Here is a 14,117-nt window from a genome sequence, read left to right as displayed (position 1 = left end):
TCCTGCCATCATGTAACTCAATGTCAGCCTTAAATCCCCTTTTCCTAGAGTTTTAAAGGGTGTCAGTAAAGCTAAGTCAGTGCATTTCCCTTTAGGTCCTGTGCCTAGAATTTGAGTACACCTTCCCACACTTACTCCGGGGACTTAGCTCCCATTCTGGCATTAGCACCTCACAGTAGCTCCATGTCCTTTTGTACATGTATTTCCATGAGTACTAGCTCTCTTGGTTACAGGAACTGAAAACCAACCTGAAGTAGCTAAAGAGAAAGTGTATTTTTTTTGTGTGGGAGGATAGTGTGGCAGGATGGATACAAAGGCTGAGCAACCGCACTTGAGAGAGCCAGGCAGCCAGGCAGTGCTGAGAGCTCAGCCGCCGGGACCTATGCTTTCAGTGCTGCAGTTTCAGGATTCCAGCCCAGCTTCTCTTCAGGGCTAGAGACACTGACTCCGGTGGCTTCTAAGCTGATGCTTTCCCTTCTTTGCCACCATAAGGGCTGGAAGGATGGGGTGCAACTCAGTTCTGGTTGGAAAAGTCCCAGAAACGACTGGCTGAGGTGGATCCTCTGTCTGGTCCTGGGCAGGGTGCAGCCTCCCTAGACTACTGCAGTGGGTGCTGCTGGGGGAGGAACCGTTCCAAGAAGCTATCTTTCTAGTCACCTCTCAGGAAGACCGTTCCACAGGGAGTGGCAGAAAGGACTCAAGGACACTTGTGTGCTGCTGTTGTCACTGCGTTCCTGGAAGCCAAAGGCGGTAGGAGTAAGTCAGAGCACTGCAGCGCTGTTAGCATCCCTCGCGCATTTCTGCAGTGAACCTCATTCTCCTGTGTGCCTGTGAGGCTGGGCTGGTGATCTGCTCATCTGAGGATTTTACGTTAGATGAATGGTTACCTTGGTTTGCTTTCTGGTCTTTGAGAGTGATGTACACGTAGTTTTAGGATGATCTAAATTAGTACCAGTATTAGCTTGAAAAGGCAAATACTAAGACATTGGCCACATAAAAGTTAATTAAACTACATAAGAGTATACATATATATATATAGGTTGCTCTATATACACACTTTAACAGTTGATGGCTCAATTTTGAAAATGAAATAAACACTGCCTTTATAATTATTCAAAGTCCATATATACATTTTGGAGGGACACCCTATATTTTTTAAATCCACACCTGAGGACATGCTTAGAGAAAGGAAGGGGGGTGAGGGAGGGAAAGAGGATGAGGGAGGGAGGGAGGGAGGGAAGGAGGATGAGGGAAGGAGGGAGAATTAAGAGAGAGTAACATTGACCAATGACCCCACCCCCACCCCACCCTTGGCCCCATAGGTGCCCTCGGTGGAATCGAACCCATAACCCAGGTATATGCCCCTACTAGGAATCAAACCTGCAACCTTTCAGTGCACGGGGCAATACTCCAATCAGCTGAGCCTCTCCGGCCAGGCCTTATTTTAACTTTAGTAGTGAGTTAGTTATCTTTTCATTATTGTGAGTATTTTCTGTTGAATGTATAGTGTTGTTACTCGTTCTTTCCATGGTCCTGCTTTCTGTTTTGTTTCTTAGGTGTCCAGAGGAAAAAGGAAGCAAATTATTTAATGGATAGTTTTCATTTTAATATTTTAAAATATATACTACATCAGTGGGAGGGAACTTCTAGATTTAAAAATGTCCAATGTAGCCCTGGCTGTTATCTCAGTTGGTAATATGCCAAGGTTGTGGGTTTGATCCCGGTTAGGGCACATACACCAGGTAATGGTGAATGAATGAATAAACAAATGGAACAACACATTGATGTTTCTCTCTCTCTGAAAAAAAAAAAAAAAATCAGTTAATAAAAAAAAAAAGTCAAATGCAATTTGAAATTATTTGTCATTTGTCTATTTGGCAGGAAGCTTTCTTCCTTCGTTTTTTTTCTTTTCTGGTTTTCTAAGTGAAATTTTACAAAGCTAGAATAAGTTCCTAAAAGCTATAAAGCCGACTCATAACGTTGAACTAGAAAAAAACCCTTTCTCCTCATTTGATAGTTAACTCAAAGACTTTGCAAAGTTTTAAAAAACAAGCCTTAGCTCCTTAAGAAGCTTTTGAGCCGAAACCGGTTTGGCTTAGTAGATAGAGCTTTGGCCTGCAGACTGAAAGGTCCCAGGTTCGATTCTGGTCAAGGGTATGTACCTTGGTTGCGGGCACATCCCCAGTGGGGGGTGTGCAGGAGGCAGCTGATTGATGTTTCTCTTTCATTGATGTTTCTAACTCTCTGTCCCTCTCCCTTCCTCTCTGTAAAAAATCAATAAAATATATTGAAAAAAAAAAGAAGCTTTTAAATAATCATGGATTTGTCAGCTCTCTCCTTCCTGGCATCCTGACACCAGGAAGAGAGAAAATCCTCACGTCTTGTTCTCTCTGTCTTTTGCCTTTTTTCTTGTCTTACCATTTAATGCACATTTCTCAGATCATGTTAACACTACACATTGGGAATGCTCTGATAATGTTCTCTGGAGAATGTGGCCATAACACAATCACTTCTGCATCTGGGTCTTCCGCTTCATTGCATACCTGGGACATGGCACCACATGGAAAATCCAGTTGTGTTTTTGCTGGGGCGGGAACGGGAAAACTGTGCCGGACATGCCTCGGCATTTTATATGTCACCTGAATAAATAGTAACTACATAAATGTATACGTGTGTGTATATAGAAACCAATCATGTCATGCATGTTTAATGCAAATACAAGCCTTGTGTGAAAAGGATTAGAAATTTAATGGAGGAAAGCAAACGCTGAGATGTAGGCGTTGGGGTCACTGGAAACACTGTCTATGGGAATGTGGGGCAGGAAAATGGTTCCCTGCAGAGGAATAGGCTTAAATCTTGGGGAGAGGAGTCTGATTTCAGATTTTTGAAATGTAGGCAAAAAAAAAAAAAAAAAAAAAAAAAAAAGGCCTGCCTTTTTATTATTATAACCTGCATCTAACTATGTTATTGGGTTCATGAATCAACCTTCTGTGTTGCTTTCTACTAACATAATGTGAAGTTCCCTGTTATAGCTCTGTCTTTGGACTTTTAATTTCCAGCCTGGAAGAAGTTCACCACTGAACTTTTTTCACCTGAATGTATTTTCTGCAGCGCATAGCGCCTCTGCCCTATGTAAGCCCCGGTGGCACTGTGGGGAAGGGGGCATGGAGACAGTGTGACCTGTGTGGTGTGTTGGTAGGAGTGGCTTGTTTTTATCAGTGTTCTGGATGCATTAGGATTTTGAATGGTCTGCTCTCAACCTTATTTTTCCCATAAGCCCTCTTGTTTTTAGGGTGCAGTTTAGCAGAATGCAGTGTTTTCCAGGAATAAATGTGTTGGGTTGTGTGTGTTTACTGATACGATTTGTGTAATTTCCCCCTCCAAAATCCAGAAAACTACTCAAAGTTGTGTAATATTAAGAAGAAAATCCTAAAGTTTCTATGAAATGCTGTGAATGACATCTGGATATTTTTGGTATTGTGGTTAAGTAATGGCTTTTAAACATTTAATTCAAACTCCTTCAGAGTGTCTTGAGAAAGTATTTTAAGTAACTTTCATAATGTTTTTTTAAAAAAATATATTTTATTGATTTTGTACAGAGAGGAAGGGAGAGAGATAGAGAGCTAGAAACATCGATGAGAGAGAGTCATCGATCAGCTGCCTCTTGCACACCCCCTTCTGGGGATATGCCCGCAACCAAGGTACATGCCCCTGACTGGAATCGAACCCCGGTCCCTTCAGTCCCCAAGCCGACGCTCTATCCATTGAGCCAAACCGGTCTCGGCACTTTCATAATGTTTTGAGAAAATATTTTAAGTAACTAAGATTTCTTTGAATATATAAGAGTATAAGCAATGGCTGGCATGCATGGAGAAGAATTAAATTAAAAATTTTTAAGGTTCATAAAAAACATTAGGGTTTAGGTTTTTGAAAACATCATGAACATTTTAAAGTAGATTGTATCCTGAAAGAAACTGCTAAGGTTACATGGAATTACAACAATTTGAAACTCAAACTCTTTTGGGGAAATTTTTTCTTTACTCATAACTTTTCAAAATAAAATATTTTTTTCCTTAAAAGCTTAAAGGTTTAGTGAAGTTAATTCATAAATAGGTGACTTGCATTAGATTTATATGCATAGTCTTTATTCTTACCTCCCTCCTAATTTTTAAAACCTTTTCTTAATGTTTCTTTTTCCTTTTTCAGTTAAAGTCTTTCTCTACTCCTTTCTTCGATGACTTCTTTTTTTCCAGGTGTGTTTTTTTTGGGGGGGAGGTATTGGGGGAGTACCTGTCTTTAGTTCCTACTTAAAGAAGTGAAGGTCAGACATCTGGCAGCTCCATTTGTCTGAGATACCTCCACACAGGTTTGATAGGAAACAAGTTTCTGCTCAAATAAGAAGAACCACGGAGCCTGCAGGGCACAGCTTGTGGTCGGTGGGTTTCTCAGCCAGTGCTTCTCCACTTAGGAGGCAGTTTCTAGGCCTGCTTTGAGCTCATCTATTCACTCAGCCCTCTATTCACACAGTTTTCTAATAAGCCTGTTTGTCTAGTTGCCCAGTGTGGGGATGGCTGCAGAAGCTCGTGGCAAGACTGAGAAGCGTGTGGCGGGTTAGGAGGAGGCACATTGGGAGCCAGTAGAAGGAAAACTTAATGACAAAGAGAGAATAACCATACAGCAAAGCAGAGAAACACAGATGCCAGTTATTGAGATCAGGGCCAGTGGCCCTGTATCCTCTCCATTAACCCCCGATGGGTGCCAGTAATGTTCATGATTGACTTCATCATCAACTAAAGATCAGGTTATGTTTATTACAATCTATTTAAAAAGCCAGGGAATTTAAAAAAAACAAAATCAGACATAAAGGCAGCCACTTCAAGAAATTAATTTTCATTTTTCTGCAAAAATGACTGAAGCAGATGTCAGGTTTTGGCATTTTTGTCAGCCGATTTCTTTCCAGCCGTTTCCTTTCTGTCTACTGAGATGCTATTTGCACAAAAGACTTTTTGTCTCTTCTCTTTAAAGAGAGACCCATTGCTATGGTTCTTTTATGGTGTGCTTTCAGATACATGTCAGAGACCCCTAAGAAAGATATTCTTCATAGCAGTAGATGGAATCCTGTGTGACACGAATACAATGACTAACTTCCTGTGTCTGTGCCTTCCAGCCTCTGTACTCTTGCCGTGTGACCACACTTCTTGTTTGTTGTGTACATTTGTTGACATTGACGTTTGCCCCATGTATTTCTCAAGCTCCTTTTCCATTTCCACTCTACAGGAGTTAAGGAATTAATTTGAACTACTGTCATCAGCAGCTCCTTCTAGTATCTATGTGTTCAACAAGTACTGAGTGCTGTCCCAGGGGCTGGGGAAACAGAACAAATCGAATGAGTAGAAGTCTGTGCTCTTGAGCAGTTTCCATTCTAGTTGGGGTGGGAGTGGGCGGGGAGAAAAACAGATAAATAAGTCAGTGGGATAGTGAAGCCAAACTAATGCAACACCACAGGGAAGGGAGGAGCAACAACAGAAGAGGACTTTACCATGGAGATTTCTGAGCTCCAACTGAGTAATGGGACGGAGTTGGCTGGAAAGAACGTTCTTGGCAGACAGAGCAGCAAAGGCCAAGATTCCCGAGGCAGGAATCAGGTTTGTGAAAAATGTGTCCATTGTGTCTGAAGCCTGGTGTGGTGGACGCAGGGGGCTCCCATCCCAGATGGAAGCCCTCGCTCTCCAGACCTCAGGAAACACCGCCAGGCCCTGGGCTGGCCCTCTTGCTGCAGTGGGACCAGCCTTGGGTACATTTGTTTCACCTGCGGCCACATTCTTCCTCAGCTCTTCCCCATCCTCCTGTCCTTCTCCTCACCCCTTTTCTCTGAGAGCATGTCCTCAATAAATTAGGTGAACAAGAATCCTGGCCCAGCTCTATTTCTCAGTACTTGGTGTACACATAGATATTAGAAGGAGCTGCTGACAACAGTAGTTCAAATTAGTTCCTTGAAACCCTGACACAAGTGAACTTTTGATCCTTTTTCTGGGCTCTAGAGCCTTTGGTGCCTACCCAATGTGTCCACTTGACTATTCCGAAGATACCTATAACTCCACATGTATGAAAATTGAATTCATGAGTGTTCCCTTTTTAAGCTTTCGTTCTTCCCATGTCCACTCCTTTAGTTTGTGACCCCACCTTCCACCTAATCATACTAAGAATTCAGAGTCATGCTTGGATTTTCCCTTTCCATTAGACCTCATGTCCATTCACTCAACAAGTCACCATCCTCAATGTCTCTCACTTCCTTTGTCCCTCCATCTCCACTTTTACTGCTTTAGGTCAGGGTCTTGACAGAACTGTTGTTTAGTCTCATAAGTGGCCTCTTCACCTCCCATCCTTCACTCCTCCAATCTATTTCTGCACCATTACCCCCTGTAAAATGAAAGGTCCCTTCCAGCCACCTTCTGCTTATAGTCCTTTAGTGATTTCCTATTGGAGTAAATGGCAGCTTCCTGTAGGATAAAGTGGCTCATTTCTTAGCAGCGTACAGTGCCGTTTTGCTCCGGTGTCAGCCACCTTTCCCTTAGCCTTCCCAGCTGCCACCGCTGTGTGTACTGCTCAGGTTTCAGGCTCTGGTCTGCTAGTCCTGTTGTGCTGTTTCTTAGTTGCCCATTTCTCCTGGGCAGTGCCCAAAGCCTCAGCTATGCTGCCTCCTCCCTGAAGTCTTCTGTGAGCCACCCAAGGAACATTATTTGTGTTCAACAAAAATGCTCTGAAAACACTCATTTCAGGGTATTGTGATCACTTGCTTTATTTTTAAAGCACTCCTTGGGTTCCTGGAACGGAGAGAACATGGATGTTCACATTGCTGGGCACATCAGAACATGCTTTTTGAACGAATAAATGGGAAAATAAAGGAGAAACTTCATTGTGTTATGTTTTCTGGCTTTTATATAGGACAGGTCAGTGATTACAAATGCTGTGCATGCTCTTGTCCACCAACTCTAGGAAAGAAGGTATAGAACTGCTTAGATGAAGTGACTGAAGATAACACTTCTGTTGTGGAGTTTTCCTAGGGAATATTGACTGATTGGGGAGGGGAGATTATCAAAGCCCTAAAATATGGACTCAGGGAAAGACATTAATTTGTTAAATATTTATTTAATATTTGCTTGGTGCCTAGCATTGTGTTATGGGCTTTGGCGGAATAAAACAAAATGAAGTTGATGCTGTTCATTCTACAAAGGCCCCAAAATGGGAAAAATGCCAATAGTCCAAGAGAGTTTTATGAGGTAGCATGTGACTAAATCCTACATGATTCAAGTAAGAAGTGCTGTTGGTTCTGGAAAAGGAGTCTTTGTAGGCTGGAGGGTTGAGCAATTTTAAATAAAACCTCAGAATTCTGAAAGACTCATTGAAAGGAAGTTTGCTTGGAAGAAATGGTGTTCATATAACTTAACAGTTTCCAGATATCAAGGAGATAGCTCTCTCCCTTGGCTTTGGTGCAGAAGGGGAACTTCCTGTAAGATTTGGAGTGAGCTTTTGTGTTGCAGAAAAAATAAAGTTCAGTGTCTTCACAGTGTCCTTTGGAAAAATGAGGGTGAAGATGGCTTGCAAACGGGGGTAGGGAAGATAATTCCTTTAAACCCATTAGGATGTGAAAGATAATGTTTTTCCCTGAGCTTTTTTTTTTTTTTTACATTAAAAAATTTTGAATTTTAGCCGAAACCGGTTTGGCTCAGTGGATAGAGCGTCAGCCCGCGAACTGAAAAGTCCCAGGTTCCATTCCAGTCAAGGGCATGTACCTTGGTTGCGGGCGCATCCCCAGTGGGGGGTGTATAGGAGGCAGCTCGTCAATGTTTCGCTCTCATCAATGTTTCTAACTCTCTGTCTCTCTCCCTTCCTCTCTGTAAAAAATCAATAAAATATATTTAAAAAATTGAATTTTAGAGAGAGAGGAAGGGAATTTGAGAGAAAGAGATGAGAGGGAGAGGGAGAGAGAGATAGGCATCAATTGGTTGCTTCCCAAATATGCCCTGACCCAAGATTTAGGAATGTGTCCTGACTGGGAATTGAACTCACCACCTTCTGGTGTACAAAGGTGTTGCTCCATCCAACTGAGCCACACCAGCCAGGGCTTCCCTGAGCTTTCTGATTTTTAAGTGTATGCCCAGTCCTGGGAGCTATGGGCATATTGGCCACTCATCACTCACACAATAGCTGTCTATTATTATACTTTAATTTCTTAATTTAATGTTTTTAATTGACTGAATATCTATGAGGTCATATTTCATGCCTGGCTTTAAAAAATATTTTCTGCCTAACATATTTCTCAATTGTTTCCTTGTATCTTAATCTAATGTATGCATTCCCCTTTTTGGTTCTGTTTTCTGAGAGGAAATACTTTAAATGAGAAGGAATTGTAGATCAACCACTTTCCTGTAGGGGTCGCTATGTGAGTTGCAGTTTGGCATTCTTCCTTGCCACCCAGCACCATGTGGCATGACTTGACATAATTAGCCTGAGGCTAGTGAGATCTGGTTTGTGTTGGCATTTTACTTTTGAGAGTGGTATGCGCCTAACCCCACAAAGAATTCTGCAGGCTCATCACTGTATTTTATCATTTTAGTCCATAAATGCCACTTGTGCTTTTTTTTTTTTTTTTTTTTTTTTTTTTTTTTTTTTTTCCTAAACCTCACATATTTGGTGCATTATTTCTTTAGGGTTCTCAATTATGCCCCATTTGCCTATGACAAATACATGCACATAGACACGTTAAACCATCTTACTGGCTTTTGCAGCATGAATGATGGTAGCCCAAACTTAGCCTTCTCTAGGACCTCGGATTATTGTTTAATGGGGTTGTCACTCAAGATACTGGCTTCCTCCAGTGCTTTTAAAAAATTGAATTGAGCATGATGAGGTGCATCCCTTTGATTAAATGTTTTTCCTCCCATGCAATCACCATTAGCTGTTTGGCTCCGATTCTGTCTTCTTTTGAAGCAGCCCTGCATTGCAAATCAATATCGTTCTGGCGAGACAGTGTGTTGTGAAGCGTCTGGACGGCATATGCACAGTTACTTTGGCTGCAATGCTGCTGCAGAGCCCGGTTACTCTGCCTTCCTGGGAACTCCACAGGCAAGTCCATCGTGCTCGGAGAAAAATAAAAGATTGTTTGGAGAGAAAGAATCACACTTTAAAGCTGTGGATCCTGAATGTTAGCCTGTGCTTTGTGTTCCTCTAAACCATTTTTGGTTTTATTCCAGCAAGATTAGCTTCTCTGGAGTGATTTCTGGGTGTTGTTTTTTTTTTTTTTTTTTTCCCCTGCTTCTGCTTCCCCCTTTCTTGGTTGTAGTACGGCCGTACCATTTCAGCTTGCTAGAGCAGAAAGATGTGAATCCAGTTCCTGGATGTGCCTGGCCTGGTGCAGACACATTGCTAAAGGTATGTTCAAGAGTTGCAGGTGAATCAAGCCCGAGAGAGATAACAGCAAAAACGGTAAGAGGGAGCATGCTTTGAAATTAGAGCAGGGGTTTTAACGTGTAGCATCTCGGCAAGTCTGAATCCTGACTCACTCATTTACAACTTAAAAAGGATGCATGTCATTTTACTCATCCCCTTCCATTTAACTGCCAGAAACATCACAGACGGATCAAGGGGGTATTTAAATTAGGGATCCGACTGGAGGCTCCCCATGGGAGAGTCTCTGGAGGCTCCCGAGGCGACTGCTGGTAGTTTGTAAACACCAGTAGCAGTGACAAGAGGAGGAAAGGGTTTCGAGACTGTGCTTCTTTGCCATAGCTGAGTCTTATTTCTCCTGAAACTTATTTATTATAGTTTAAAGCGGTCTCACCAGAGTGTTTTGCCTGGCTAGGCTTGGCTGTGTGCCCTCTGAGTCAAGCTAGTGAAGGACAGGAGACCACTTTTTTTTTCCATCTGGGTAAACTGATGTCTATGAATTAGCTGGGTTGGATAGGAGCAAAATAAACATCTCTGATATATTAGGATCTGGGGCTTCCTCCCTGCTCATTCCCCCGCTCCCCTCTGGAGCACAGAAATGCACCTGATTTAAGCGTGTGCTGCCTGGCAGAGGTCAGTGTGCCGGTATTTTGCATCATTACACCTGCCGTGGTTATGCTTTCATGTGTGGAAGTGATGCTCCTTCGTGCAGTTCTGCTTGAAGTGCTTGCTCGAATAGTGGACCATTAGCATTTTGGATGCAAATGGAGAAAGCCCTGCTCGCATGGAGGACCGGGGCAGCAGACAGGTTACTCTAAAATGATGCTCACTAGCTCGTGAAGAAGATAACAATCGAGAGGCAGAAATGTAAACCTGGATATCTACAGAGGTTGAATTCCTATTCCCTTTGTTAATCGGCACAGAGTATAGTGGGTAGGGGTGGTGGAAGTTGAAGGGCATATTTTAATATTGTTCAAAGTGGGGCTACTAGACTACATGGTCTTGGTGAATTTATAAGGATCCATCTGTATATATAGGGACTGAATGTTAAGGATGGCAGCATTTGATGTTTTGCTTTAAAAATATTCTACTTATGTATACTTAATTCATTAATTCATGTGAAATTTAAATGATGTAGGCTGTGAATGTTAGTTGAGAACATCATCAGTAACTTGCTGTAGCATGCTGTCCTTAAGCCAGCTATGTATAATTTTGACATAGGCATTTTAAGAAAGACCACCTGATTACTTGATAGGCTAATTGAGAGAAATATTGATACTATATTAGGGTTCATTAGACTTTTTTGGGAGGAGTGTATGGGAGGAGCCTTGAATATGCTTCTGTATTTACTTAACTATTTATGGTAAAGGTTGAACACTGAATTTTTGGAAATGAATATTTGAATTTTCTTCCAAAGGAAGTGCAGATTTTTTATGTTTTGACATTTTAAATTAATTTTTAAAGAGTTAAGATGGACTAGAAACAATTATTTCCTTCACTTCAGTTGTTCCTTTTAAAAAAACAAACTAACAAATAACTCTTTTTCTACTCAGAAGATGGCTTGCCTGTGTTTACTCTTTCTTTTTCTGAGAGTGATGTGTTCTAGCTATTTATATTTTTACCTTCACTTTGTGTCAGCTGTGAGGTTTATTTTTTTCGCCCTGTGACAGAAGGAATTGTACATTTGCAAAAAGTAAGTAATTTTTAAAAAGGAAATAAATAGTAGAGCCATAATATGACATTGATTTCACACCCATGCAGTTTTTATTCCTCATTATACAGACATTTATTAGCCACCTACCATGTGTAAGAACTTGTAGGACATGGTGTGAGGAAGAGCAGATGAAATGGGTATGCTCTCTTCCTTGAACTGAAGGAGCTTAGATAGAGTAGCATTGTTTTTTTTCTTTTTTCTTTTTTTCTTTTCTGGAATATGCTTCATTATATTTTCTCAAGAATAAATATGTTTAATGCTTTTTAAATATTATATTTCCCACTTAGGAGAGTTCTTTGTCTATTTCCTTTTAACCATTTATTTATTAAACATTTATGAAGAGTCTACTGTGTAATAGTGCACTTACTATGTATCAATAAGTAAAATAGAACTGGTCCCTGTCCTCAAGGAACTTACAGTCTGCTTCCTTTTGAAATATTTCAAGGAGAAGTTTTGGGGCACTTTTTTTTTTCTTTCTTTCTTTTTTCATTTTGGGCACTTATGAAATAGATATTATAAGTTTTGATTATTTTATTTTTAAATTGTGGTGGAAAGTATACCTAACAAAATTTACAATTTTAAACAAAATTTCCGCTTTTAAGTGTACAATTTATTGACAATAAGCATATCACAGTAGCTTTGTACCATCACCACTATCCATTTCTAGAACATTTTCATTACCCCAAACAGAAACTTTACCCATTACATAATAACTCCCCATTGCCCTCCTGCCAGATTTTGGTAATCTCTAGCCTACTTTCTGTGTTGATGAGTTTACCTGTTAAAGTAAAGTATTTGTGGAATTATACAGATTTGTTCTTTTGTGCTTGGTTTACTTCACTTAGCTTGTTTTTAAGGTTCATCCATGTAGTATGTGTCAGAATTTTATCCCTTTAAAATTAACGCTTTGATTTTTATATGGAAAAGACAGCATCACCCCCAACCCCTTATATGATTTCACTAAGTCAAGTTCCCATAAGGACACATCATAGATAATTTAGAGATACTAAAACCAAAGACCTTGTGGGCAGGGGGAAGGAATGAGTAGAAAACTCTCATGGTGGATTCTTCGCATTTGGATTCTTTACATGGTCTGGTAATTGAGCATGGTAATTGGGCTACTTACACTTTCATGTCAGTGCTTAGCTGATAGAGAGCAGCAATCAGCTGAATAGTCACTGAAAGGCTGGCCTGTGGCTTTTGCCATTATTAACATTTGAATTGCACCCATCTAACTTTATAAGCAAAGACTGGTCACGTTGAGGTTCTCATAGATTTGGAGACTCTCGGAGCTGATACCCTGTTTCCCCGAAAATAAGACAGTGTCTTATATTAATTAATTTTTGCTCCCAAAGATGAGCTAGGTCTTATTTTCAGGGGATGTCTTATTTTTCCATGAAGAAGAATACAGTTCACATTTATTGTTAAATGAAAATAAAGGAAATTTATTACCTGTATATGGTACGGTAGTACGGTAATTGTCAACACAAACCAGACAAATTGAGAATCCTACGGAATCAAGAATTTACTCATTTATTCAATCACAATCATGTCATCATCTTCTGGAACATCATCATAACAATCCAATTCCTGAATTTCCTGGTGAATTTCTTGTGACTCCATTTCTTTCAGAATCAGTGGACCAAATCTCTCATGTTTAGCCTAGGGGGAGCCTTATTTTCGGGGGATGCCTTATATTTCACTCAGAAGGAAACCTGTAAGTAGGTCTTATTTTCGGAGGATGTCTTATTTTCGGGGAAACACGGTAGGTATTTCAACAATTGTATTGTCTCATTGGCTCATTCATTCGGCCAATGGGAGAGGCTTCTGATGCCCATTGCAAGCCATCTTTTGCCCCCATGGCTCTTCTCGGTGGACACTCAATCCAAAAACCCCACCTATCCTCTGAGTTAGACAGAGGCATGAGGGAGGGTGTAAGCTTAATGCCATATTAAGCAGTTTTCCATTGGATAAGCCTGGCTTCATCATTTAGCATTCTCTTTCTCAGATTTCTAGTTGATAACTGCTTCTCTTAAATCCAATGTGTTTCTGATAGAGGATCCTTTTTAGAAAGACAAGTTAATGCTTCCAGAGCTGTTTATTTATCTGCCATCGACAGACTTGATGATTCTTAGCTTTTAACAAAGTAGTCAGGAAACACAAACATGAATGGAGGAAGAAGAGTCAACATGGTAATGTCTAATGCCTGAATCATCCCATCTTCCCCATCAACCTGTCTTATTTAATGAATCTCATGCTTTCTACTCTCTCTCCCTCCCTCCTCCCCCAAAACTTAGTTTTTCATTTCTAACTTTTGATATGAAGCAGAATTATATTAGTCAAAAGTACGTTGCCTTGGTCTGGTAGCTCAATTGATTGGAGCGTCATCCCATATTCTAAAAGGTTGCAGGTTTGCCGAAACCGATTTGGCTCAGTGGATAGAGCATTGGCCTGTAGACTGAAGGGTCCCAGTTTCAATTCCGGTCAAGGGCATGCACCTTGGTTGCGGGTGCATCCCCCCTGGGGGATGTGCAGGAGGCAGCTGGTTGATGTTTCTCTCTCATCAATGTTTCTAGTTCGCTATTCATCTCCCTTCCTCTCTGTAAAAAAATCAACAAAATATATATTAAAAATAAAAAGGTTGCATGTTTGATTTGCTGGTCTGAGTGTATGGGAAGCAACCTATTAATGTTTCTCATCAGTTTCTCCTTTCCCTCTTTCTCTCTAAAATCAATGAAAACATATCCTTGGGTGAGGATAAAAAAAAAAAGTATGTTAAATTTGGGTAGTGGAAGATGGGCAGAGGAAGGGGGGAACAAGGGTCAGAAAAACCTTAGACCACAAAGCAGTTATTTTGTTTTAAAAGAAAAGTGCTTTGCTTTTGTATCAGAAGATAGAATAAGAGAAGTGTTGCAGACCAGATCTGTCCTTTGCTTATTTCTATCAGGGTAGAAGT

General features: G+C 40.7%; 1 protein-coding gene across 3 annotated transcripts in view; it reads left to right on the top strand.

Moving 5' to 3' along the window:
* CDK14 (cyclin dependent kinase 14) overlaps nucleotides 1-14,117 on the top strand; it is a 485,190-nt gene that overhangs the window by 91,749 nt on the left and 379,324 nt on the right. The window contains exon 1 of one of the 3 annotated variants that reach the window (XM_036429494.2): nucleotides 9,347-9,486. The exons of 1 other annotated variant lie outside the window; for it this stretch is intronic. The gene's annotated coding sequence lies outside the window, so the exon portion shown is untranslated. Of the gene's footprint in view, nucleotides 1-9,346; nucleotides 9,487-14,117 lie in introns of those variants that run through there. One more of the 3 variants, XM_045578458.1, reaches the window with a different exon arrangement.

This window comes from Pipistrellus kuhlii, unplaced genomic scaffold (genome assembly GCF_014108245.1).
Source record: "Pipistrellus kuhlii isolate mPipKuh1 unplaced genomic scaffold, mPipKuh1.p scaffold_m20_p_10, whole genome shotgun sequence".
Classification (NCBI taxonomy): domain Eukaryota; kingdom Metazoa; phylum Chordata; class Mammalia; order Chiroptera; family Vespertilionidae; genus Pipistrellus; species Pipistrellus kuhlii.
The sequence above is the reverse complement of the archived record's forward strand: the minus strand, read 5'-3'. Positions and strand labels throughout refer to the sequence as shown.